The sequence below is a fragment of the Hyperoodon ampullatus genome (assembly GCF_949752795.1).
Source record: "Hyperoodon ampullatus genome assembly, chromosome: 2".
Classification (NCBI taxonomy): domain Eukaryota; kingdom Metazoa; phylum Chordata; class Mammalia; order Artiodactyla; family Ziphiidae; genus Hyperoodon; species Hyperoodon ampullatus.
Window position 1 is genome coordinate 132151744 of NC_136915.1, and position 27391 is coordinate 132179134.

Here is a 27391-nt window from a genome sequence, read left to right on the forward strand (position 1 = left end):
CCACTTTACTTATTCTTTAACCCACGAAATTTAACCACTCTATGTCTCAGCCTTCTTGTGTATAAAATGAGAATTAGCAAACATTTAGCTAGGTATAGGAGAAAGGATTTGGTAACGTCTAATTTAGTAGTCAAATTAGTCTGTATTAAAATTCAAAGGTTGTCAAGTTTTTGATATGGGGTATCCCCACAGAGTATAGCTTATAAGGTGCATTTTTAAATTAGAAATATTGGAATAAAGAGCCTAAAAAGAGTATTTTCATTTTAGGAACTTCATTGCTTAAATAGCAGTAACAGCATTTGTACGTATGTATACAAGAGAAATTGTGATAAAGGGTAAAACTAATTTTATTAAGTTTTTCAGCACATAAGCTGTTGCTTCTATCTTTGCCCATACTGATATATTTATAAACAACAAAGAAAATTTAAATATTTTTAAAAATCTCAGTAGATGTATCAAGCACCAGACAAAGCAATAGTTGAATCTGTAGGCAGTCATAAACCAATGACTTGGAATACACTGCAGAAAATTTTTAAATGTAAATACAAAAGCGAAGTTAAGAGACACGATGCCCCAAGAAGTTACAGAAGGAGAAAATCAAGAGAAAAGGAGAGAGGCAATATTAAAGGACGTAATGTCAAAGAATTACCTCAATTTTAAGGAAGTGGTGAGGTAACAATAGGATAATATTAGCATCTAAATCTGAATTGCAATCTCTTCTCAAGTCACCAATCAGATGCAGACTCCGGAGGTGACTGAAAGATTCGTGTTTATTTACCTGTTTCCAGGTAATGGGAAGTTGTCTTATTCTCTGTCTCCTAGTTCTGTGTTAGCTATAGATATTGGGTTTTTTCTCTTACCTCATGCTTGATCTGTTTTTTTTTTAATTTTTATTTTTTTATTGAAGTATAGTTGATTTACAATGTTTCCGGTGTACAGCAGTGACTCAGTTTATATATATATATTTATATATCTATTATATATATATTCTTATATGTATATGTATTTATATATAGTTATGATATATTTATATATATTACATATATTTATATGTATATTTATATATATATATATATAAATCTCTTCTTTTTCAGATTCTTTTCCATTATAGATTATTACAAGATATTGAATATAGTTCCCTGTGCTAGCAGTAGGTCCTTGCTGTTTATCTATTTTAAATATAGTAGTCTGCATCTGTTAATCCCAAATTCCAAATTTATCCCTCCCCTGACCCTGATCTGGGTTTTTTGCTGTTTGTTTGTTTTGCTTTGTTTTTGTGATTTGAGGATGTGTTAAGAAATTCAGAATAAAAGAAAGCAGGGCTCCTTATAGAAATTGCTCACTGTTGGAGCCAGGGTAGGGAAAATACTAGATGAGCTTGGGGCATTCAGTAGTGTCACAAAGTAAAAAAGTGCTTAAAGGAGGAGGGGCATGAAAATGAGCATAGGAACCAACCTGAAAAAGCTTCTAATGAGCAAAGCTAGAAGAGTGTGAGCAACAAAACACAGTACAAAATTATTTTCTTATAAATCAGAACAAAACGAATAAATAACTGGTAGGGAGGATTTGGGTTCCTTTAATCTTTGTTGACCAGAATATGTTATCGAAATGGAGCAAGACCCTATGATCTATGGACCCCATGTCCTCAGCCTGACTTCTGTCTGTGGAAAAACTTTAGCCAAAGAATAAGTTTAATCAGAGAGTAAGAAAATGCAGAAACAAAGGAAAACAGTTAAAGGAGACCAAATAATAATAGTTTAGTCATTAAGCACAGTCAAGGACCTTCAGTCCCTCCTCAAGGGGTACAGATAATACTCTGAGCCGTATCCTGTGAGCTGTCTTATAGACAAGGAGACCCCCACCAGGTGGAAGAAGTGAACTATATGATGACCAGGCTGTAGCCATGACATAAGCTGCCACAATTCCAAAAATTGGCCTCAAGGAAATGGGAACAAACCAACCCTGGAATTGAAGACTAACTGTACCTAAAACAATCAAGATGACGCTGATCAGACCACCACACGACCAATTTCAAGATGACTGTCAGAGCTGACTGTGCTGTTTCTGCATGTAGCCCCCTCCCTCCGCCTATAAATGCTCTTGCCTCCTGATTCTCAGTGGGTGGGGGAGAGTCGGCCTTTGGACAGGCGTCAGCCCTCCCCTCCACTCAACCCCACCAGTTGCTGGCATCTAAAATAAAGGAAACTTTCCTTTCCACCAACCTTGCCTCTTTATTGGTTTTTGAGCGGCAAGCAGCCAGGCCCCACTTTCGGTTATATTATGTTACATGGCAAAAAGAAATTTGCAGATATAATTAAGGTTATAAAACTTAAGGAGACTATCCTCAGTTCTCCAGATGGGCCCAGTTTAATCACTTGAGCCCTTAACAGCAAAGAGATTTCTCTCCAGCTGGGAGCAGTCAGACAGAAGCAGCAGAAGAGGGAGGCAGAGGGAAGATTCAAAGCATGAGAGGGCCTGCCCATCATTGCTGGCTTAGAAAGGGACTATGAGTTAGAGAATGCAGGTGGTCTCTAGAAGCAGAGAATGACACCTGGCTGACATCTGGCAAGTAAACTTCAGGCTTCCAATGGCAGGCAACTAAATCCCACTGACAACCTGTGTGAGTGTGGAAGGACTCTAGAAAATAATTCAGCCCTGTATACACCTGCTTTCTGTCTTGTGTATCTCAGAGCAGAGGAACAAGCTGAGCTACACTATGCCCAGACTTTGGACACATGGAAATTGTGAGATGATAAATGGATGCTGTTGTATCCTGCTAAATTTGTGCAATATCTTTAAAGCATCAATAGAAAACTAATATGATAATCATGAATCCATCTGATGTAAATAAAGGAATAAAGGACAAATCTTTCTTACAAAACAGTTCAAAATAACAAATGTAGAAGAAATGTGGGAAATAGAAAATCATCACGAGAATACCACAATAATTGCTGTAGGTGAGACCAATGATGAATGATAAAATTTGTGAACAAACAGAAAAGGAGAAACAGTATAGATGCATAGCCTCAAAGTATCTCTCCCAATAGACATATTAATTTGTGGGGTGATTTTAACCTGTCTACATATTATTTATTTTCTCACCAGGATGTAGAGCTTAATTCCCCCTCATTATGAGCATGGATACTTAAATATTACATTTTAATTTTTGTTCATTTAAAATGATATGTGATAAAATATAATTAAATACACAGAACAGCAATTCTACTGAGGCTGGACAGAACATCAAAGAAAGTCCTAGACAATAGAAACATACAAAACGCAATGGGATGCAGTCTTACTGTCCTTTGGTAAAATTTGGGTCAGCAATTACTCCTAGAGTTTAGAATAATTGAATCACTAACTAACCAGATCAAAAAGATATCAAAGGTATCTTAAATCACACAGACTGGCAGTTGTTGATGTAAGCAACTGAAAATTCATTGCACAGCTTGAATCATGCTAAATTAATGTCAAAGAAAACCAGGCCATGATGAGTTAACTTGAGATGGATAACAAGAGAAACTGAGCATAATGTTAAGATAAGGGTAGATGAAACACAAATGTATTAAGATAACAAGTGTCTATGGCAGAGATTTGATTTAAAAAAAAAAAACAAGCACGTGTGCAAAGCTGGTTATAAATATAGAATAACAAATATCAGTAACACACAAGCAACAAAGTTGAAAATATTCAAATAAATGAATCATAGGTTCAGCAGCCTATTTATTTTTCTTGGCTCTGGTAGATTTACCTCCACCTGAGGACTCAGGTTAGAACTTGCAGTGGGATTAATCTCTCAGGTGATGTTTTAGTAGACCTTGAACATAAGTGATGACAGGAAAAAAATAAACACTATTGCTTGATGGAGAGTGAAATAAACCTGTTAACCCCAAGAAAATAATAAAGGGATAGAAAAATAATGTGAAAAAATTAGTTTCAGCCATTGAAATGGGTTGGTTTAATCATTATACTAAAGAAAAATTAAAGCTTAAATAGTCATTCTTATCCAACCTTCCATAAAATGTTGCAAAGGTCAAATGAAAAAATACAGAAACCATGCTTATGGAAACTTCCCTTTTTAAAAAATGAGGTCTCAAATATAAAATATTCTTATTATTAATAAGATGTCATTATCAATAATTTATTGAACTGAGAGCTTACTGTATTATTCAGAAACCCACTGAGCTCCTCCCAGCTCAGCGGAGGAGCAAATTCTCAAGAGTGTATTGGGGATTTTTGTAGGCAACTAACTAGATTCATGGCCACTTAACAACCTCTCTAAGTCAGCTGTAGCAGAAGCCACTTACTAATTGATGAGCAAGTACCTTTGAGAAGAGTTAAAATAAAAAGTATTTATTTGAGGCCCAGATTCATACAGTGCATGACAGTGAACTCACAGTCATGGTGGAGATAATCAGGCCAAGAACGTACTGTAGTGAAGGTTCAAGAACATCTTACATATTCAAATTACCTCCTCTACAGACTGAGCTATAGTTAGTTTGCTAAATGTGAAAACAGCTGAGTGTTTCGAGGTCAAAGTTGACATATGACTTTCCTTAATTTATTCATTTACAAGGTTTACCAGACAGAAGTTTGAGAAAATATCATGGTACAAAGGCAAAAGCACATCTATCATATAAATAAATATATTAATACACGCTTTAGAGCAATTCAAAATTTCTAATTTTAATAATACCACTCTGTGCAGAAGGTCATGCTTAAGAATTCATTTTACTAATACAGATTTAAACAGACAAAACTCTACCTGTTTTTTTGGCAACGATTCTATTTGTATTCTACACTTTCAAGTGTAGAGTGTTTGACAATGTTCTACACTTTGGTTAAAACACTCATCTAAGAGAGTCTGATACTTTCCACTTTTAAAAAATGAAGAATAATTAAGAACAAGAATGTACCTCTTTATCTCTGTTAACACCCAGGTTGACTCTTAGATTAAATGATTGTAATAAAAATAAACTATATTAAAAAATACAATAATTATTATGTAGGGAAGCTGTTACAATTTTTGGTTGAGTACACTTTTAGCATTTACAATTTACGTCCTTTGAGTCCTATGCATGATTTGTTTGGTTAATTGATTTTGTACATTCTTCCAGATTTATGTTTATTTATCTATTCATGTAATGCAAATGATGGACAGCTCATAAAAAGAACGTTTAGACTTTGCCTAGTTGCCTTGAATAAAAATAAGTTCAGGACAGAAGATTAAACCTTTGAGACATAAAGTATATTTCAGATCATGAATTGTAATTCCTTAGCAAATATTAGAGGTTAAAAAGTTAGTCTTAATAATCCACAAGTGAATTAGAAATTCATAATTCATTGACTCAAAATTATACAGTATGACCAAAAGTCTCAACATAAAATGCTAGATGTATGATATATTCTTTCAAGTTAAATAAAAATGAAAAGGAGAAATACTGAAAATATAGTGATTTCTGAATAGCCAAGTCAATTTTTCACATTTTTTTCCGGAAAATGGCATCAATGTGAATTGTATCAATCACAGTTTATATCAAAAAATTAAAGTTTGTGAAAAACTCATTTAAATAGCAATTTGTATTTCAAAAATTAAATGAAAGGAAATAGAATAAGAATTCTGAATGTAAGGATGAATTAAAATGTGTGATATATTCTGCACAAAAAAGTATAATCAAATTTTACAGCAAAATGTATCTTTAAAGGTGACATAATTCATCCCTCACATTAAGGATAGAAAAAATAAATTGAAAAACTTTTAATATGTGTTGGATTTCTTTAAAGTTATAATGTCATTATGAAAATAGTAAATACTATTGAAGTTACAAAGATTACATTTCAACTCTGGTTAATAACATTGATGGTAATTAATAAGTAATATTAGATAATATACTATAAACTACAACACGCTTATACCATATATCCCCATATTTTATACTTATACAGTCATAATTATATTGATGTGATTATGATATACCAATATATATGTATGTGCAATACATTATATTATATGTATGCACATAATATTTTATCTATATGTAATTCAGTATTATAGGGATGATAGATTATTTAAATTTATGTTAACATATTATAAAATAATGTTTGTTGTTCCCCTACATTTTGTTACACGTTATGAATCTTACTATCACTATGTTCGAAAACAATTCAATGAGATATGGGTTATTGTAGCTCCATTTTACATTTGTGAACATTAGAATCAAAATAACAATCTTCTGGCCAGAAAGCCCATAATCTGAGCAACAACACTGGAGTGAGAGAGTTTGACCAAATTACTCGGCACCTCTGACTCTCATATACCCTCTTTGTATAAAGTGTTTGTATGAAACAATGCATATTAATTTTAGGAAATAAGGTATTATAATAAGCCATTTTCATACTGTAGATAGATACCAGTTATGTAAAACACTTGAACAGTATGTTACATGTACTAAGCACTCAATAGGAGAGCCACAATTGTTATTATTATTATGATTATTAATTACTGTTACCACTTTTCTGGATCTTATTCTACTCCTAGCCTAATGCACTATCATTTAAAATATATATATATGGGTATCTATTTGTATATATAAACATATTTGATTTTAGTCATTTAATATGTTTTATATAATATACACTGTTTTAAAACTTTTTAAACTCTGATGAGAGCAAAACTTTAGGGATTAAGATATTTGAGTAAATGTCTACAGATCACCCTGAAGCTTCTGATGCCTTGACCCAAGTTAAGATTGCCTGATTGCAGCACTACAAAAGTGAAAGTTGTTAAGTAGTCTCTTTTGGGGTTTCACCAACTAAGAGAAATAACGAGGCTTACCATTATAAAAACTAATGTCTTTATAAAACCAATGCCTTTTGTCTACTAGTTTCTGGTCTACAGTAAGTTTTCCAGTGTTATGCACCCTGCTCTATTTATTGTATTATAAATGTCTTAGAAAGATTTAATTAAATTTTTATAAGTTTAACATATATTTTCTATTCATTATATGTCAATTATACACACATACAGAAATATTTTGACATTTTCATATGTCACCTTCCTATACATTGTTAATAAATATGAAAAATGGAGTGGTCAAGGTTTGTGAAGACAATTCTGAGATTAATAATACTGGGGACTTCTCTGGTGGCGCAGTGGTTAAGAATCGCCTGCCAATGCAGGGGACATGGCTTTGAGCCCTGGTCCGGATGATTCCACATGCCGCAGAGCAACTAAGCTCGTGCACCACAACTACTGAGCCTGCGCTCTAGAGCCCACGAGCTACAACTACTGAAGCCCACGTACCACAACTACTGAAGCCCACGCACGTAGAACCCATGTTCCACAACAAAGGAAGCCACCGCAATAAGAAGCCCACGCACCACAACGAAGGGTAGCCCCCACTCAATGCAACTAGAGAAAGCCTGCGTGCAGCAACGAAGACCCAATGCAGCCATAAATAAATACATAAATTTATTTAAAAAATAATAATAATATTGGGATATGGAAGTAAATTATGAAAAAGAAAGTGGTTTTATCTCTACTGATATTTCTGAAGTCCATCACTATTGTAACAGGATTATTGTCAAAGTGTTTTAATTAAGTGGTTTTCTTGCTTCCACCATAGAACGCATTAGTCTTACATCCATACGAACTTCAGGAGAACACTGAAGAAAGCAAATCTAGCAGAAATAACCACAAAATATGTACAAGGACATTATACAAAAATTATACATTACATTTTAAAGAACATTCAAGAAGGCTTAATAAACGGAGAAAAGAAACAATGTTATGGATGAGCAGGCAATTATACTAAGATGTCAAATCTTTCGTAGTGAGCACATTGATTCAATGTGACTCCAATCATAATTATGGCATCTTTTTGGTAGAACGTGAAAATTTATTTTTAAAATATATTTGGTAAAGATCCAAGGGTATACAAAACCCTCTGAAGAATAAAAATATGATTGTGAACAAGTTATTTGATATCCACACTTTTAAAAAGGCTGTGGCAATAAAGATATATTATTGTTTAAAAAGTAGAAAAACAACATGAAACAGAAATGAGAGCTCACAGATCTATAATATATGAGAGAGCTAAAATTACAGGTAAACAGAAAAAGGGTGGATAATTCAATAAATGATGGAGGAAAAACTGATTATTTACTTGGGAGAAAACCTCCATCACACACCATACAGGTATCTTAAAAATGAAAGTAAAATTTGAGACATACTAGAAGATTTGACAAAATATTAAGCAGATATGGATGGAAAGAAGAATTTCTTAAGAGACATATTGAAATCATAACAGAAAATACTGATTCACTTAACCACATGGATAATTCTCTCCCCTTGAGCTTTCATGGGACCTGGGAATATGATGGAATTGTCCTTCCCTTCATTTAGTTATATTATATGTCAAAGATGATGGGAAAATCTCTCCCATGATTATGTACATTACATAACATTCCCTTGTAGCCAGCTGGAGGAAAACTCTCCTGCTGTCCTTGAAGTAAGATGGTACCTTACAATAGGGCCCCATGGCTAGGACCTGGGTGGGGCCACTAGCAACTGGCAGCTACTCTTGGCCAAAACCAGTAAGAAAATCAGGACCTCAGACCTACAACCATGAGGAATTAATTTTCCTAACAACCTCAGTGATCTTGGAAGAGAGTATTTATCTACAGATGCATGTGCAGTTTTGGCAACACCATGATTTCAACCAAGTGAGGCCCCAAGCAAAGAATCCACCTATGCCATGCACAGATTTCTATCCTGCAGAAGGTGGGCATCATAAATGGGGGTTGCTTTATGCCATTAAATAACAAAAACCTAAAATGTAGGAGTCACTTTTAGTACAGGAAAAACTTTCAAAAAGCACTATGATATTTTTCTCTCTGCATCCATTTTACCCTCTCTATGCATTCATTACAACACTCGCACTGCAACACAAGCACTGTGAATATCTATCCATCAAATTATGTACAAAGACAGTATTTTATTCACCTCAGTATTTTTAATAGTTAGCTCATTTCATCATTGTATATGATGAATATATATATATATATATATATACACACACAAATAGTATGCACTTAAGAAAAGTGCTGAATAATGAATGAATAAATATATAAATAAACAAACATGAGTTAGGAATGGGCACTTAGGAGAATTTATGAGGGAATATACTGACATATTGAATAATATATACTTACATGTCTGTGTAAAATTGATAATGATTATGTAAATAAATTCAGTCTTTGCTGCTTCTGTCAGTTTTAAAGTAGAAACCACTTTCAGGTATTTCTCTTTGGGAGTTATGGGTTAGGAAAAGACTTAATTGTCAGCAGGTCTATGAATAAAAATCTCTTTAAGATAACAAAGTAACCATTCCAGACTACTGTTTTTTGTAGAAAGGTAGAGTGTTTTTTGTTCATTCATCTAATCAAAGCAAAGGGGAATCTAATTGAATCCAAAGAATCAGATTCTCTGTGGCAAAATATTCTAAAAGCTCACTGGCTAATTGAAAATTATTTGTATCATTATCTCAGAAACTATGGTACTGTACAGATACAGTGCTGGACACCCTATGCCAAACAACTAGCAAGACAGGAACACAGCCCCACCCATTAGCAGACAGGCGGCCTAAAGTCATAATAAGGTCACAGACACCCCAAAACACACAACTGGACATGGACCTGCCCACCAGAAAGACAAGATCCAGCCGCATCCACCAGAACACTGGCACTAGTCCCCTCCACCAGGAAGCCTACAAAACCCACTGAACAAACCTTAGTCACTGGGGGTGGAAACCAAAAACACTGCGAACTACAAACCTGCAGCCTGCAGAAAGGAGACCCCAAACACAGTAAGTTAAGCAAAATAAGAAGACAGAGAAATACACAGCAGATGAAGGAGCAAGATAAAAAGCCACCAGACCAAACAAATGAAGAGGAAATAGGCAGTCTACCTGAAAAAGAATTCAGAGTAATTATAATAAAAATGATCCAAAATCTGGGAAATAGAATGCAGAAAATACAAGAAACGTTTAAGAAGGACCTAGAAAAACTAAAGAGCAAACAAACAATTATGGACAACACAATAAATGAAATTAAAAATTCCCTGGAAGGAATCAATAGCAGAATAACTGAGGCAGAAGAACGGATAAGTGACCTGGAAGATAAAATAGTGGAAATAACTACTGCAGAGTAGAATAAAGAAAAAAGAATCAAAAGAATTTAGGACAGTCTCAGAGACCTCTGAGACAACATTAAACACACCAATGTTCAAATCATAGGGGTCCCACAAGAAGAGAAAAAGAAAGGGACTGAGAAAACATTTGAAGAGATTATAGTTGAAAACTTCCCTAATAAGGGAAAGTAATTAGTCAATCAAATCCAGGAAGCACAGAGAGTCCCATACAGGACAAATCCAAGGAGAAATATGCCAAGACATATATTAATCAAACTATCAAAAATTAAATACAAAGAAAAAATATAAAAAGCAGCAAAGGAGAAACAACAAATAATATATAAGGGAATCTCCATAAGGTTAAGAGCTGATCTTTCAGCAGAAACTCTGCAAGCCAGAAGGGACTGGCAGGACATATTTAAAGTGATGAAAGGGAAAAACCTACAGCCAAGATTACTCTACCCAGCAAGGATCTCATTCAGATTTGATGGAGATATTAAAACCTTTACAGAAAAGCAAACGCTAAGAGAATTCAGCACCACCAGACCAGCTTTACAACAAATGCTAAAGGAACTTCTCTAGGCAGGAAACACAAGAGAAGGAGAAGACCTACAATAACAAATGCAAAACAATTAAGAAAATGGTAATAGGAACATACATATCAATAATTACCTTAAATGTAAATGCATTAAATACTCCATCCAAAAATCATAGACTGGCTGAATGGATACAAAAACAAGACCCGTATATATGCTGTCTACAAGAGACTCACTTCAGACCTAGGGACACATACAGACTGAAAGTGAGGGGATGGAAAAAGATATTCCATGTAAATGGAAATCAAAAGAAAGCTGGAGTAGCAATTCTCATATCAGACAAAATAGACTTTAAAATAAAGACTGCTACAAGAAGGACACTATATAATGATCAAGGGATCAATCCAAGAAGAAGATATAACAATTGCAAATATTTATGCACCCAACATAGGAGCACCTCAATACAGAAGGCAAATGCTAAGAGCCATAAAAGGGGAAATCGATGGTGACACAATCATAGTAGTGGACTTTAACACCCCACTTTCACCAACAGACAGATCATCCAAAATGAAAATAAATAAGAAAACACAAGCTTTAAATGGTACATTAAACAAGATGGACCTAACTGATATTTATAGGACATTCCATCCAAAAACAACAGAATACACTTTCTTCTCAAGTGCTCATGGAACATTCTCCAGGATAGATCATATCTTGGGTCACAAATCAAGCCTTGATAATTTTAAGAAAATGAAATTTTATCCAGTGTCTTTTTGAACCACACCGCTATGAGACTAGATATCAATTATGGGAAAAAATGTGTAAAAACTACAAACACATGGAGGCTAAACAATACACTACTTAATAACCAAGAGATCACTGAAGAAATCAAAGAGGAAAACAAAAAATACCTAGAAACAAATGACAATGAAAATCTGGTGACCCAAAACCTGTGGTATGCAGCAAAAGCAGTTCTAAGAGGGAAGTTTATAGCAATACAATCCTACCTCAAGAAACAAGAAACATCTCAAACAACCAACCTAACCTTACAACTAAAGTGATTAGAGAAAGAAAAACAAAAAAAACCCAAAGTTAACAGAAGAAAAGAAATCATAAAGATCAGGTCAGAAATAAATGAAGAAGAAATGAAGGAAACAATAGCAAAACTAAAAGCTGGTTCTTTGTGAAGATAAACAAAATTGATACACCATTAGCCAGACTCATCAAAAAAAAAAGGGAGAAGACACATGAATAGAATTAGAAATGAAAAAGGAGAAGTAACAACTGACACTGCAGAAATACAAAGGATCATTAGACATTATTACAAGAAACTCTATGCCAATAAAATGGACAACCTGGAAGAAATGGACAAATTCTTAGAAAAGCACAACCTTCGGAGGCTGAACCAGGAAGAAGTAGAAAATATAAAGAGACCAATCACAAGTGCTGAAATTGAGACTGTGATTAAAAATTTTCCAACAAACAAAAGCCCAGGACCAGATGGCTTCACAGGCAAATTCTATCAAATATTTAGAGAAGAGCTAAAACCTATCCTTCTCAAACTCCTCCATAATATAGCAGAGGGAGGAACACTCCCAAAATCATCCTGTGAGGCCACCACCACCCTGATACCAAAACCAGACAAAGACGTCACACAAAAAAGAAAACTACAAGCCAATATCACTGATGAACATAGATGCAAAAATCCTCAACAAAATACTAGCAAACAGAATCCAACAGCACATTAATGGGATCATACACCATGATCAAGTGGGGTTTATCCCAGGAATGCAAGGATTCTTCAATATACACAAATCAATCAATGTGATAAACCATATTAACAAACTGAAGGAGAAAAACCATATGATCATCTCATTAGATGCAGGAGAAGCTTTCGACAAAATTCAACACCCATTTATGAGAAAAACTCTATAGAAAGTAGGCATAGAGGGTATTATGTCAACATAATAAAGGCAATATATGACAAACCCACAGCCAACATCATTCTCAATGGTGAAAGACTGAAATCATTTCCACTAAGATCAGGAACAAGACAAGGTTGCCCACTCTCACCACTATTATTCAACATAGTTTTGGAAGTTTTAGCCACAGCAGTCAGAGAAGAAAAAGAAATAAAAGGAATCCAAATCAGAAAAGAAGTAAAGCTGTCACTGTTTGCAGATGACATGATACTATATACAGAATCCTAAAGATGCTACCAGAGAATTACTAGAGGTAAGCAATGAATTTGGTAAAGTAGGAGGATACAAAATTAATGCACAGCAATCTCTTGCATTCCTATACAGTAATGATGAAAAATCTGAAAGAGAAACTAAGGAAGCACTTCATTTACCACTGAAACAAAAAGAATAAAATACCTAGGTATAAACCTACCTAAGGAGACAAAAGACCTGTATGCAGAAAACTATAAGACACTGATGAAAGAAATTTAAGATGATACAAACAGATGGAGAGATATACCATGTTCTTGGATTGGAAGAATCAACACTGTGAAAATGACTACACTACCCAAGCAATCAACAGATTCAATGGAATCCCTATCAAACTAACAATGGCATTTTTCACAGAAGTAGAAGAAAAAAATGTCACGATTTGTATGGAAACACAAAAGACCCCAAATAGACAAAGCAATCTTGAGAAAGAAAAACGGAGCTGGAGGAATCAGACTCCCTGACTGCAGTCTATACTACAAAGCTACAGTAATCAAGACAGTATGGTACTGGCACAGAAACAGACATATAGATCAATGGAACAGGATAGGAAGCCCAGAGAGAAACCCACACACATATGGTCACCTTAATTTTGATAAAGGAGGCAAGGATATACAATGGAGAAAAGACAGCCTCTTCAATTAGTGGTGCTGGGAAAACTGGACAGCTTCATGTAAAAGAATGAAATGAGAACACTCCCTAAGACCATACACAAAAATAAACTCAAAGTGGATTACAGACCTAAAACTAAGGCCAGACACTATAAAACTCTTAGAGGAAAACACAGGCAGAACACTCTATCACATAAATCACAGAAAGATCCTTTCTGACCCACCTCCTAGAGAAATGGAAATAAAAACAAAAGTAAACAAATGGGACCTAATGAAACTTAAAAGCTTTTGCACAGCAAAGGAAACCAGAAACAAGATGAAAAGAAGACAATGCTCAGAGTGGGAGAAAATATTTGAAAATGAAGCAACTGACAAAGGACTAATCTCCAAAATTTACAAGCAGCTCATGCAGCTCAATATCAAAAAATCAAACAACCCAGTCCAAAAATGGGCAGAAGACCTCAATAGACATTTCTCCAAAGAAGACATACAGATTGCCAAGAAACACATGAAAGAATGCTCAACATCACTAATCATTAGAGAAATGCAAATCAAAAGTACAATTAGGAATCACCTCACACCAGTCAGAATGGCCATCGTCGAAAAATCTACAAACAATGAATGCTGGAGAAGGCATGGAGAAAAGGGAACCCTCTTGCACTGTTAGTGGGAATGTAAACTGATACACCTACTAGGGAGAACAGTATGGAGTTTCCTTAAAAAACTAAAAATAGAACTACCATACGACCAGCAATCCCACTACTGGGCATATGCCGTGAGAAAACTATAATTCAGAAAGAGTCACGTACCCCAATGTTCACTGCAGCTCTATTTACAATAGCCAGGACATGGAAGCAACCTAAGTGTCCATCGACAGATGAATGAATAAAGAAGATGTGCCACATATATATAATGGAATGTTACTCAGCCATAAAAAGAAACGAAATTGAGTTATTTGTAGTGAGGTGGATGGACCTAGAGTCTGTCATGCAGAGTGAAGTAAGTCAGAAAGAGAAAAAGCAATACCGTATGCTAACACATATATATGGAATCTAAAAAATAAACAAATAAATAAATAAAGGTTATGAAGAACTTAGGGGCAGGACAGGAATAAAGATGCAGAGGTAGAGAATGGACTTGAGGACACGGGGAGTGGGAAGGATAAGCTGGGACGAAGTGAGAGAGTGGCATGGACTTATATACACTACCAAATGTAAATTAGGTAGTTAGTGGGAAGCAGCCACATAGCACAGGGAGATCAGCTTGGTGCTTTGTGACCGCCTGGAGGGGTGGGATAGGGAGGGTGGGAGGGAGGGAGACGCAAGAGGGAAGGGATGTGGGAACAGATGTATATGTATGACTGATTCACTTTGTTATAAAGCAGAAACTAATAAAAAAAAAGAAAAAGAAAAAAAATGTTAACATTAAGTCTCACAATCAATGAATATAGTTTAGCTCTCCATTACTTAGTCCTTCCTTAATTTATCTCAGTAATATTTGGCAGTGCTCAGGGTCTAGGTCTTGCTCACCTCATGTTAAACTTATTCCTTTGTATCTGGTAGTAAAAATGCTATTTTAAGTGTTATCTTTTTCAATTAATTACCAAAGTGTGGTCACTAGAATACAAAAATAGATTGTTTTATATTCATTGTGCATCCAATGGCTCTGATAAATACACTAATTAATTCCACTGTTTTGTTTAGAGATTAAATTTTTTATGTGTTCAATTATATCATTTGCAGATAATGACAGATTTACTTATTTCTCATATATATACCTTTTGCTTTCTTTTCTTATTTTGCTGACTAGATGTTCTTTTACAGTTAAGTAGATATGATGATAGTAGACATTCTTGGACATGTTTGTCAGAGTTATTTTAAAGTTCCTATTTGGTAACTTTAATATATGATTTGTTTGTTGAGCTGTTTCCATTTTTCAGTTTTTGTCTATGTTGTCAATGCATTGTTCCTGGGTGCTTTTTTTTTTTTTTCAAGCCTCATGATGTTTGATTGAATGAAAGATATTTCGAATGAAAAATTTAGAGTCTCTGTAAGATGATATCTTTCTCTAGGTGTTTTCTTGTGGCAGGCAGATGACATAGTGCTTGATGCTTTGAGAGTTGGTTTTAGGCTTTGTTAGGTCAGGTGTGTTTAATGAGCCCTTGCAAAATATTATGGGCCTTGAATGACAGCTAATTGCCTGGCTTGCTTACCAAGACATAAGACTCCTAAACATTGGTGGGAGCCTGAATTCAAGTCTTTTTCACCCCACTACTTAGCAAATCAAATCACCCAGAAGTTTTTGGTTCTGAGTATCTTGGATTCTTAGCGTACAAATGTGCAGCTTATGAGTTATACAATAAAGGAAGGGATTTGTATATGAATTTTGGCATTTACCTTCCTGAGCATTTTTCCTGTTTAAAATTCCTCCCTTAAATTCCTGACACTTTGGAATTCTCAACCTCCACTGTCTCTTATTTTCAGGGTAGTAAGATGACTTCATGTTTTTTAGCAATATGATTAATCTGAGAAAAAATACACTTAAGATGACTAGAACAATTATTATACATATCATGATGTATTAATCAACCTTGTACTGATGGGCATTTAAGCTGTTACCAAACCATTCCTTTAACTACAATATTGAGATGTGTCTGCTGTTCTACAAGAGATTTCCTTCTTTCTGATTTAAGTATGTCTATTGTTCATCTTTTAATCATGCCATTCTATTCACATTATTTTTTTTCATATTATCTTTTTATCATTTAATTTCTTTGCTTCTTTTTCTTTTCCCCTTTGCCTTCAAATTGCATCCCCAAATATTCTATAATTCTAAAGTTTCTTCTCTAAAATTACTTGGAAAATAGATTACACTTCCGTTCCAGTAATTCCCCTCATCCCCCTTCTTACTCTGTTTTAAATGAAGTATAATATACATAGTGGAAAGCAAACTGTAACAATATTACAACTCAGTATATTTTCACAAGTAATGACATGCATGCAATGAACACCCAGATCAAGAAATAGAACATTACTATCCTACAAGTAGCACTCTGAATAATCCTATTCACAATGCCCCAGAACAGTGAAAATAACCTTTACACTATTTCTACTTTTCAGAATGTATATTAGACTGTCACCATTGTATTTTATACAAATGTACTGTGTTGCTTCCAGTCATTTGGATCTCCTCTTTTGTGAAATGTCTCTTTAACTCCTCTGGCTCTTTTAAAAATATTATTGATTTGTAAAATTTTGAAATATATTTTGGATGTAAATCCTTTTATTCTATAAACATTGCAAATATCTCCTCCCATTATATGGGTTACACTTTCAGTTTTGTAATGATGTGTTTTAGCGAACAAAATTACTTATTTTTAATTTAATTAAATGTTTTGGATTTTTCACTTATGGTTAGCACTTTTTGTGTCATGTTTGATAAATCTTTACATTCTCCAGTATCACAAAAATATCTGTATATATATATATATATACATATATTTTTTTTATTTTTTGCTTTATGACAAATTTAATCAGTTATACATATACATATGTTCCCATATCCCCTCCCTTTTGCATCTCCCTCCCACCCTCCCTATCCCACCCCTCCAGGCGGTCACAAAGCACCGAGCTGATCTCCCTGTGCTATGCGGCTGCTTCCCACTAGCTATCTACCTTACGTTTGGTAGTGTATATATGTCCATGCCACTCTTTCACTTTGTCACAGCTTACCCTTCCCCCTCCCCATATCCTCAAGTTGTATATATATTTTAGATATAAACATATTATTGTGTTGACATCTGCGTTTAGATGTGCAATCCATTGAGTTTGATTTTTGTATATGGCTTAGGGACCAAGATATATTTTTTCTAATGTTACCCAGGATTATTTATGGCAAAGACCATGCTTCTTGAATTGTAGTGTAATCTTTGTTGTAAGTAGGTCATGGTAGGTAGCCTCTATCGTATTTCATTAACTTATTTGAACATGCTTTTACCAATATGCATTTTCTTGATTATCATAATTTTTAAAAGATATTGTTATCTTGCAATGCAAATCCTTGAGCATTGTTTTTCTTCTTCAAGGTGATTTTAACTGTTCTTGATCCTATGGAGTCTTTGAATCCATGTACATGGTATATCCCTTCACTTATCTATGTTTTCCTTAATTTTCCTTTGCAATGCTTTTTTAGTTTCCAATATAGAAGTTGTATGCATATTTTACTATGTTTATTGTTATTAGTTTCCTTTCATATATTTAATTTTTCATTGTAATGTTGGTATATATAGAGATACATGAGTAATATTTAATATTGATCTCAAATCCTTGACTTTGCACAATTAACTTATTAATTTGAACAGATTTTCAATAGATATTTTTACTGCCTTTGAAACAAATACTAATCTATAAATAAAACTTTCTTTTTTCTCTCCAAAATTTATTTATTTTTATTTATTGTGCTTGCCTTATTATCCTGCTAGGAACTTTATTTAAATATTGATAAGGTGTTCTACAGTTTCTTCTCTGTAATGATTTGGAAAAATATAAATTGTACTTCAGTATTTTACAAATTTCTCTCATTTTAACTTTGAACTGAATTAAACCATATACAGAAAGAAGGTAACAGACATTTTTGATTATATATCTCAATATATTTTAACAAATAAACATATGATGATAACAAGATGCACAGAAACTTACCTAATTTCTCAGTCTTGATCTCAGGAAAAAAATTTCCCTAATTTTACCATTGATTTTAGATGCTACAGATGACTTTTATATATTATTTATCATATTAAGAAAATTTTCTTCCATTTTTGGAGTGTTAAGAGTTTCTTTATTGAATGTGAGTTAAATATGGTCAAATTCATTCTCTGCATCTTTTAAAAGGAATAGCACCCATGCACACACTCATACACACATTAATGTAAAACAAATATTGGTGGTAATATAAAGTATATAAGTAAACATGTAGATAAATTACTATTAAATTACTCTAATATATGTTCCAGATTATATAGTTCACTGTTCACATTTCATTCTCCTAAACATTATGTTAAAAATCTGTATTTTCAGATAGCCAATAGGCACATGGAAAAAATGCTCAACTTTGCTAATTATTAAAGAAATGCAAGTCAAAACTACAATGAGGTACCACCTCATACTGGTCAGAATGGCCATCACTAAAAAGTCTGCAAATAATAAATGCTGGAGAGGGTGTGGAGAAAAGGGAACCCTCCTACACTGTTGGTAGGAATGTAAATTGGTGCAGCCACTATGGAAAACAGTATGGAGATTCCTCAAAAAACTAAAAATAGAGTTGCCATATGATCCAGCAATCCCACTCCTGGGTAAATATCAGGACAAAACTATAATTCAAAGAGATACATGCAGCCCTATGTTCATAGTAGCACTTTTATAGTAGCCATAGTAGCACTTTTATAACAGCCAAGACATGGAAACAACCTAAATGATAAATGTCCATTGACAGATGAATGGATAAAGATGTGTGAGTGTGTAACACTGGACTATTACTCAGCCATGAAAAAGAATGAAATAATGCCATTTGCAAAACACTGATTGACATACATACTAAGTGAAGTAAATCCAAAAGAGAAAGACAAATACCATATATCACTTAGATGTGGAATCTAAAATATGACACAAATGAACTTATCTATGAAAGAGAAACAGATTCACAGATATAGAGAATAGACTTGTGGTTGCCAAGGGGGAGGGGGTGATGGAGGGATGGATTGAGAGTTTGGGATTAGCAGATGCAAACTCATATATAGAATGGATAAACAACAAGGTCCTAATATATAGCACAGGGAACTATATTCAATATCCTGTGATAAACCATAATGGAAAGAAATATGAAATAGAATATATATATATATATGTAAAATTGAATCACTTTGCTGTACAGCAGAAAGTAACACAACATTGTAAATCAACTATACTTCAATTAAAAATAATCAATTAATTAATTTAAAATAAAAAGATAAAAAAATAAACATCTATATTTTATAAATTCCAGAGTAATGTAATGTTTGCTATTTGTAAAATCCATATATTTATGAATTACATAGTTACAAGTTAAATTAATTTGTACTTTTGCTTCCACATAGAATGTAGTTGAAATGATTTGGAAAAATGATCACTTCTGCTGTAACAAATGGGAAAAACATTATATGTTTAAAAACACAAATTACTCTAGTTTTATATTATGGCTTGAAATCAAGAATTCCATACTGAAAAATACTTTTCTGAGGTTAACTAAGAATCACTCTTTTGTTCCCACAGGGGCTTGGTCTGAAGATCTGTCTTGACCTAGGTAAAGTGAACACTGCTGAATGTGGAACTCAGTTATAACCGGTGGTGGTCATGCTAAAAAAAACATGGGCTGTTTTTCCCCATGGGCATCTGCTCACTTTGGGGGTACTGAAGGAGAATAGGGACTAGGGGAAATATTTCTTTTTTATATATATTTACAAATTTGTGTACATATATTTGTGATAGCATATATATAAATTAAATTTAAATTGGATAAAATATTGTACTAAAATAGACTGCATCTGTTTTGCCTGATCATATACCACTTTCTGTAATGGTCAATATTCTCTGATGTTCTTCTAATAATTCTTGGAAGAAGCCAAGCTCTTCCTCAACACAAGCTGATTGCACTGTCACCTTATTTTTCACATGACAGTTGAAGAGGTTTAGAACGAGTCTCCCCACAATGTGCCACTTTTGCTTGAGAATTATTTTGAGCTAAAGGCAATCGAGACCCTGCAGGTTCAAGATAAACTTTTGTCCCCTCTTTTTTTTTTTTTTTTTTTTTTGCGGTACGTGGGCCTCTCACTGTTGTGGCCTCTCCCGTCGCGGAGCACAGGCTCCGGACGCGCAGGCTCAGCGGCCATGGCTCACGGGCCCAGCCGCTCCGCGGCATGTGGGACCCTCCCAGACCGGGGCACGAACCCGTGTCTCCTGCATCAGCAGGCGGACTCTCAACCACTGCGCCACCAGGGAAGCCCTGTCCCCTCTTATCTACCTAGAATAATTTATATTGAGGGTCTTTCCCCCAAAAAAGAGTTATTACCAGAGATAAATTTTATCTGAGTGGCAAACATCTAATTACCCAACATCTGCCCTTATCATTCTGTAAATTGCCCTCCTGTCCTTGGATGCCCCAGACCCCTATCCTATTCCTCAGCTCAGGATGGCGTGCACACCTTTCTGTCTTTGAACCTTTCATGTATGCGGGGTTGTGCATGTTTGTTTTTTCCCCTGTTCATTAGTCTCGTGTTGACTTGACAATTTGAACAGTGAAAAGAACCTCTGTAGGGTGGAAGAGAATTCTTCTTCCCCCTACACATGTTTCTTTGTATCTTTAGACCTCAGCTATCTGGCTGTGTCATCTGAGGGCCCTTCCTTGTTCAGCCTACTTTTTTTCTTTTAATTTTCTTAAGTGAACTTATTACAAATTGCATTGATTCACTCATATAAACATTTTGTGAATGTTTCTCATACTGGAAAAAATACATTTTCGATATTTCACAATATAAGTTTAAAAATAGTATTTGATTTTTAGAATCAAAATGTCCTATGTTACATTCACATTTCAGGTGTGTATTATTCACTGAATTTTCGCTTGTGAATTGTCTTTTCTTCAACTTTGTGTCTTTTGCCTTTAGCTTTCTGAGTTATTTTCTTATTGGCTTATAAAGAGAGTTTATTTATTTTGACTATAGAGATGTTAAGGATTTGTCTGTTTCATGTATTACAAATATAAATTGCTTTTCTGTCTTTTAAAAGTAATTCTCATTTAACATATAATAGTCGTTAGAATCCATCTCAACAAATATCTCTACTTCAATAGCTTGTAGACTGTGTGATGCAATAACAACCTTTATTTTCAAACCAACATAAAATATAATTATTTTCATAAATATTCATAAAAGTATTTTTGTGTCTATATAAATTTTTATTTTTACCCAACAGTAAATATTCATAATTAAAATATTGATTAATTAAGACATTCTGACAACAGGTAATCTATATTATGAAGATTTGAAGAAATAAACTGAGATTTAAGATTAAGAAGCAATTCACACTTCTGGGGAAGATGGCGGAAGAGTAAGACGCGGAGATCACCTTTCTCCCCACAGATACACCAGAAATACAGCTACACTTGCAACAACTCCTACAGAACATCTACTGTACGCTGGCAGAAGACCTCAGACCTCCCAAAAGGCAAGAAACTCCCCACATACCTGGGTAGGGCAAAGCGGAGAGATTCCCGCACAGAGGATCGGTGCCAACCGGCACTCACCAGCCCGAGAGGCTTGTCTGCTCGCCCACCGGGGCGGGCGGCGCTGGGAGCTGGGGCTCGGGCTTCAGTCGGAGCGCAGGGAGAGGACTGGGGTTGGCAGCGTGAACACAGCCTGAGGGGGCTGGTGCGCCGCACCTGGCTGGGAGGGAGTCCGGGAGAAAGTTTGGACCTGTCCAAGAGGCAAGAGACTTTTTCTTCCCTCTTTATTTCCTGGTGCGCGAAGGGAGGGGATTGGGAGCGCTGCTTGGAGGGGCTCCAGAGACGGGCACGAGCCGCGGCTTAAAGCATGGACCCCAGAGACGGGCGTGGGACGCTGGGGCTGCTGCCGCCGCTGCGGGGCCTGTATGCCAGCACAGGTCGCTGTCCACGCCCCCCTTCTGAGGAGCCTGTGCAGCCCGTCACTGCCGGGGTCTCTGGACCCAGGGACGGCTTCCCTGGGAGAACGCACGGCGCGCCTCGGGCTGGTGCAACGTCACGCCGGCCTCTGCCACTGCAGGCTGCACCCGCACTCCGTGCGCCTCCCTGCCCCCCGGCCTGAGTGAGACAGAGTCCCCGAAGCGGCTGCTCCTTTAACCCTGTCCTGTCTGAGCAAAGAACAGATGCCCTGCGGCGACCTACACGGAGAGGTGGGGCCAAATCCAAAGCTAAGACCCGGGAGCTGTGAGAACAAAGAGAAAGGGAAATCTCTCCCAGCAGCCACAGAAGCAGTGGATTAAAGCTCCACAATCAACTTGATGTACCCTGCATCTGTGGAATACATGAACAGACAACGAATCATCCCAAATTGAGGAGCCAGGAGTCACTGCTGTGCTTCTGAGGTGGGACAGCCAACTTCAGGACAGGGGTCCACAAGAGACCTCCCAGCTCCACATAATATCAAATGGCAAAAATCTTCCAGAGATCTCCATCTCAACACCAGCACCCAGCTTCACTCAACGACCAGCAAGCTACAGTGCTGGACACCCTATGCCAAACAACTAGCAAGACAGGAACACAACGCCACCCATTAGCAGAGAGGCTTTCTAAAATCATAAAAAGTCCACAGACACCCCAAAATACACCACCAGACATGGACCTGTCCACCAGAAAGACAAGATCCAGCCTCATCCACCAGAACACAGGCACGAGTCCCCTCCACAGGAAGCCTACGCAACCCACTGAACCAAACTTAGCCACTGGGGACAGACACCAAAGTCAATGGGAACTACGAATCTGCAGCCTGCAAAAACGAGACCCCAAACACAGTAAGATAAGCAAAATGAGAAGACAGAAAAACACACAGCAGGAGAAGGAGCAAGATAAAAACCCACCAGGCATAACAAATGAAGAGGAAATAGGCAGTCTACCTGAAAAAGAATTCAGAATAATGATAGTAAAGATGATCCAAGATTCTATTTCCAATAACCAAAATCTTGAAAATAGAATAGACAAAATGCAATAAACAGTTAACAAGGACCTAGAAGAACTAAAGATGAATCAAGCTTCGATTAAAAACACAATAAATGAAATGAAAAATACTCTAGGTGGGATCAATAGTAGAATAACTGAGGCAGAAGAACGGATAAGTGAGGTGGAAGATAAAATAGTGGAAATAACTGCTGCAGAGCAAAATAAAGAAAAAAGAATGAAAAGAACAGAGGACAGTCTCAGAGACCTCTGGGACATCATTAAACGCACCAACATTCGAATTATAGGGGTTCCAGAAGAAGAAGAGAAAAAGAAAGGGACTGAGAAAATATTTGAAGAGATTATAGTTGAAAACTTCCCTAATATGGGAAAGGAAATAGTTAATCAAGTCCAGGAGGCACAGAGAGTCCCATACAGAATAAATCCAAGGAGAGATACACCAAGACACATATTAATCAAACTGTCAAAAATTAAACACAAAGAAATCCTATTAAAAGCAGCAAGGGAAAAACAACAAATAACACACAAGGGAATCCCCGTCAGGTTAACAGCTGATCTCCTAGCAGAAACTCTACAAGCTAGAAGGGAGTGGCAGGACATAATTAAAGTGGTGAAGGAGAGAAAACTGCAACCAAGACTACTCTACCCAGCAAGGATCTCATTCAGATTTGATGGAGAAATTAAAACCTTTACAGATAAGCAAAAGCTGAGAGAGTTCAGCACCACCAAACCAGCTTTACAACAAATGCTAAAGGAACTTCTCTAAGCAAGAAACACAACAGAAGGAAAAGACCTACAATAATGAACCCAAAACAATTAAGGAAATGGGAATAGGAACATACATATCAATAATTACCTTAAATGTAAATGGACTAAATGCTCCCACCAAAGGACACAGATTGGCTGAATGGATACAAAAACAAGACCCATATATATGCTGTCTACAAGAGACCCACTTCAGACCTAGAGACACATACAGATTGAAAGTAAGGGGATGGAAAAAGATATTCCATGCAAATGGAAATCAAAAGAAAGCTGGAGTAGCAATTCTTATACCAGACAAATTAGACTTTAAAATAAAGACTATTAGAAGAGACAAAGAAGGACACTACATAATGATAAAGGGATCGAACCAAGAAGATATAACAATAGTAAATATTTATGCACCCAACATAGGAGCACCTCAATACATAAGGCAAATACTAACAGCCATAAAAGGGGAAATCGACAGTAACACACACATAGTAGGGGACTTTAACACCCCCCTTTCACCAATGGACAGATCATCCAAAATGAAAATAAATAAGAAAACACAAGCTTTAAATGATACATTAAACAAGATGGACTTAATTGATATTTATAGGACATTCCATCCAAAAACAACAGAATACACATTCTTCTCAAGTGCTCATGGAACATTCTCCAGGATAGATCATATCTTGGGGCACAAATCAAGCCTTGGTAAATTTAAGAAAATTGAAATTGTATCAAGTATCTTTTCCGAACACAATGCTATGAGACTAGACGTCAATTACAGGAAAAGATCTGTAAAAAATACAAACACATGGAGGCTAAACAATACACTACTCAATAACGAAGTGATCACTGAAGAAATCAAAGAGGAAATTAAAAAATACCTAGAAACAAATGACAATGGAGACACGACGACCCAAAACCTATGGGACGCAGCAAAAGCAGTTCTAAGGGGGAAGTTTATAGCAATACAATCCCACCTTAAGAAACAGGAAATATCTCGAGGAAACAACCTGACTCTGCACCTAAAGCAATTAGAGAAAGAAGAACAAAAAAAACCCAAAGTTAGCAGAAGGAAAGAAATCATAAATATCAGATCAGAAATAAATGAAAAAGAAATGAAGGAAACGATAGCAAAGATCAATAAAACTAAAAGCTGGTTCTTTGAGGAGATAAACAAAATTGATAAACCCTTAGCCAGACTCATCAAGAAAAGAAGGGAGAAGACTCAAATCAATAGAATTAGAAATGAAAAAGGAGAAGTAACAACTGACACTGCAGAAATACAAAAGATCATGAGAGATTACTACAAGCAACTCTATGCCAATAAAATGGACAACCTGGAAGAAATGCACAAATTCTTAGAAATGCACAACCTGCCAAGACTGAATCAGGAAGAAATAGAAAATATGAATAGACCAATCACAAGCACTGAAATTGAAACTGTGATTAAAAATCTTCCAACAAACAAAAGCCCAGGACCAGATGGCTTCACAGGCGAATTCTATCAAACATTTAGAGAAGAGCTAACACCCATCCTTCTCAAACTCTTCCAAAATATAGCAGAGGGAGGAGCACTCCCAAACTCATTCTACGAGGCCACCATCACCTTGATACCAAAGCCAGGCAAGGATGTCACAAAGAAAGAAAACTACAAGCCAATATCACTGATGAACATAGATGCAAAAATCCTCAACAAAATACTAGCAAACAGAATCCAACAGCACATTAAAAGGATCATACACCATGATCAAGTGGGGTTTATTCCAGGAATGCAAGGATTCTTCAATATATGCAAATCAATCAATGTGATACACCATATTAACAAATTGAAGAAGAAAAACCATATGATCATCTCAATAGATGCAGAGAAAGCTTTCAACAAAATTCAACACGCATTTATGAGAAAAACCCTGCAGAAAGTAGGCATAGAGGGAACTTTCCTCAACATAATAAAGGCCATATATGACAAACCCACAGCCAACATCGTCCACAATGGTGAAAAACTGAAACCATTTCCACTAAGATCAGGAACAAGACAAGGCTGCCCACTCTCACCAGTCTTATTCAACTTAGTTTTGGAAGTTTTAGCCACAGCAATCAGAGAAGAAAAGGAAATAAAAGGAATCCAAATTGGAAAAGAAGAAGTAAAGCTGTCACCGTTTGCAGATGACATGATACTATACATAGAGAATCCTAAAGATGCTACCAGAAATCTACTAGAGCTAATCAATGAATTCGGTAATGTACCAGGATACAAAATTAATGCACAGGAATCGCTGGCATTCCTGTACACTAATGATGAAAAATCTGAAATTGAAATCAAGAAAACACTCCCATTTACCACTGCAACAAAAAGAATAAAATATCTAAGAATAAACCTACCTAAGGAGGCAAAAGACCTGTATGCAGAAAATTATAAGACACTGATGAAAGAAATTAAAGATGATACAAATAGATGGAGAGATATACCATGCTCCTGGATTGGAAGAATCAATATTGTGAAAATGACTATACTACCCAAAGCAATCTACTGATTCAATGCAATCCCTATCAAACTACCACTGGCATTTTTTACAGAAGTAGAACAAAAAATTTCAAAATTTGTTTGGAAAAACAAAAGACCCCGAATAGCCAAAGCAATCTTGAGAACGAAAAACGGAGCTGGAGGAATCAGGCTCCCTGACTTCAGACTATACTACAAAGCTACAGTAATCAAGACAGTGTGGTACTGGCACAAAAACAGAAAGATAGATCAATGGAACAGGATAGAAAGCCCAGAGATAAACCCAAGCACATATGGTCAACTTATCTTTGATAAAGGAGGCAGGAATATACAGTGGAGAAAGGACAGCCTCTTCAATAAGTGGTGCTGGGAAAACTGGACAGGGACATGTAAAAGTATGAGATTAGATCATTCCCTAACACCATACACAAAAATAAGCTCAAAATGGATTAAAGACCTAAATGTAAGGCCAGAAACTATCAAACTCTTAGAGGAAAACATAGGAAGAACACTGTATGACATAAATCACAGCAAGATCCTTTTGGACCCACGTCCTAGAGAAATGGAAATAAAAACAAAGATAAACAAATGGGACCTAATGAAACTTCAAAGCTTTTGCACAGCAAAGGAAACCATGAACAAGACCAAAAGACAACCCTCAGAATGGGAGAAAATATTTGCAAATGAAGCAACTGACAAAGGATTAATCTCCAAAAGTTATAAACAGCTCATGCAGCTCAATAGCAAAAAAAAACAAACAACCCAATCCAAAAATGGGCAGAAGACTTAAATAGGCATTTCTCCAAAGAAGATATACAGACTGC